This window comes from Mustela putorius, unplaced genomic scaffold, assembly GCF_011764305.1.
Source record: "Mustela putorius furo isolate JIRA1106 unplaced genomic scaffold, ASM1176430v1.1 tig00537350_pilon_pilon_pilon, whole genome shotgun sequence".
Lineage (NCBI taxonomy): Eukaryota > Metazoa > Chordata > Mammalia > Carnivora > Mustelidae > Mustela > Mustela putorius.
In genome coordinates this window covers 10,458,372-10,461,030 of record NW_025422471.1, presented here as the reverse complement: position 1 = coordinate 10,461,030, position 2,659 = coordinate 10,458,372, and positions in this window count along the sequence as shown.

Here is a 2,659-nt window from a genome sequence, read left to right as displayed (position 1 = left end):
GGTCATTTTACTTTTTGCTTAGCTGTCCTTAAAGACATTTGGTTTCCTTTGCCGCCGGGCACACCCCCCCCCCAGTGGGAGGAGTTAGTCTGTGAAGGCCAGAAGCAGGCCAGCCTCCAGTTAACGATTAGACCCACATCCTTGCGCAAGAGGAAACCAACCCAGAACAAAATCAACCAAAGGAGGCTGAAGAAAATTAATACGTGGCAGAAAACCTTTTAAAGAGAAAACAAGGGAAGCTTGCTGCAGAGCCCCCATCCCTTTGAAAATCCCAGCAGGAAGAGCTAGAAAATATCCTCTCCATTCCCCTTTTCCTGGAGTCTCTTCGCTCTTTCTCTGCTATTTCACCAGCCTTTACATCAGCGTTCATGAACTTTCAGTTCCAGTTTAGAAGGTAGCTCCTAAATTAAGACAGAGTGACGATCTTCAAGTTTGTTCTTCATCCTTCTACAGCACTCTGCGTACAAACGGTGTTCGGTAAATGATCTGGGAACTCAAATGTGGAAGGTGGGAGTCCAAAACCTTGGATGAGATTTGCTTTCTTCCCCCCTAGAGCCCAGAGAAAATGACGGTCTGGTGGTCACACATGCGACACACAGCCTCGCCCGGAACACCGGAGGCAGCCCACTGCCCTCCCAGGCCCCACCGCGGGGGTGGGCCTCCAGGCCTGCGGGTGCCGGCCAGGTGCCGAGCACCAGAGCTCCTACCACCACCGCAAAGAGACCAACGGTGCATGTCCTTGTAAGCTGAAAGAGCTTTTCCTCAAAGCTGCACATCTTGTCAAAATTGTTTGCCCACATCACTGCAATCTGTGTGCAGGGAAGCCTGAAACAAGTCCGTGTTTGGAAAGCAATGGAGAAAGTACAAGAGGTTCTGAAATTCATAAGCCTGGGAAAGCAATGATTCAGAGAGAAGCTGCTCTTCTCGGTTCTTCCAAATTGAAAAGCGCCGAAAGCCACAGAGCCGCTGCTGCTTGCCTAGGCTGGTTCCCGTTGACCTGACTTGACCTTGTACCTCCCGTGTGAACTGGGCCTCCAGCTAGCCCAGCAAACCACAGCCCCCTCCCCTGACCAAGTGTGACCTCTCCGTCTCTCCTTCTCCCTGCAGAAGTACCAGGAGAGCCCCCAGAGAGACAGTCAAGGCTGAGGTCCAAGGAGTGCCTTAATTAAAGGGTTAACGCCAGGGCGCCTGGGTGGCTCTGTGGGTTAAAGCCTCTGCCTTTGGCTCAGGTCATGATCTCAGGGTCCTGGGATCGAGGCCCGCATCATCGGGCTCTCTGCTCAGCGGGGAGCCTGCTTCTCCGCCTCTCTGCCTACTTGTGATTTCTCTCTCTATATTTCAAATAAATAAATAAAATCTTAAAAAAAAAAAAATTAAAGGGTTAACACCAAAGCAGTTCTCACAGCTCTCCTTCCTTCCCTTTCTGCCGCCCTGCTGGCTGCTCATCCTTTTCGTTCTATAGTCTTCGGTTCCAATTACGGGGGATTAATAATTAAGTGATTGTTAATTGTCTTCTGTCTCCTGGACGTCGTGATCCTCAGAGCCACGATGATAACCGCCGTCGCCTGGGAAGGAAACGCAGATAGGCAAACCTAAGGGAGACCACAGCGTTTTCTTTCCTGTGTCAAAATCACAGCATCCTCAAATGAAATGGGTTGTGGTCCACAGTCCTCAGTCTACAAACCAACAATGTATTCTGTCTTGAAATGCGTTTCTTCTTTCTTCTTTCCCAAGTACTTTTGTGTTCTCCAGACTTGGGAGGTAGAGATAAAGGCAACATTACCATTCAGGGATTATGAGCCTCCTTGGCAACAACTATCCAACTTTAAATATTTACTTGGCAGCTGATTAAAATTCAGATAGACCTGCAGTTATTGGGTAAAATAAAGTGTGCCCCATAACTTGAACCATTCATGATGTGTGTAAATTTCCAAGTGACCTAATTTATGTTTGATCCACAGTAAGTTGGGTCACTCCCTACTGAGGGCAAAAGTCACTCCTTACTAGAGGGTATACCGTCAGGGCCAACCCAAAAGATCTCAGTCAAGGAATGTTCTTCTTTGATGTCGCTTTTGACTTCTGGGAGTTTATAAAATTAAATCTGTTCTGAAAAACAATCTCTATAATGTTGAGGGGGTGGGTCAGGGGTGCTTGGTGATGAACACCAAGCATATTCCTAACTGTTCTAATATTTTAAAGTAATCCGGGCGCCTGGGTGGCTCAGTGGGTTAAGCCGCTGCCTTCGGCTCGGGTCATGATATCAGGGTCCTGGGATCGAGTCCCGCATCGGGCTCTCTGCTCGGCAGGGAGCCTGCTTCCTCCTCTCTCTCTCTCTGCCTGCCTCTCTGCCTACTTGTGATCTCTGTCAAATAAATAAATAAAATCTTTAAAAAAAAAAAATAAAAAATAAAAAAAAATAAAGTAATCCAAGGACCTGGCAACTAAAAAAACCTTCACTAACCCCCTCCACATCGTACGCATATTGTCCTTGTACTCCCTCCAAGTGACGTGAGCTACATCATTCTACTCTTGCCTTTCCCATTTTCCTTGATAGAGATTTTTATATCTACAGCAGCCAGACGTTAACTTCTTCAGTGAGAGTAGCCCTTTATTTACAGTACACGCTCAACAGATATTTGGAAACGAACCAGTGGATAAG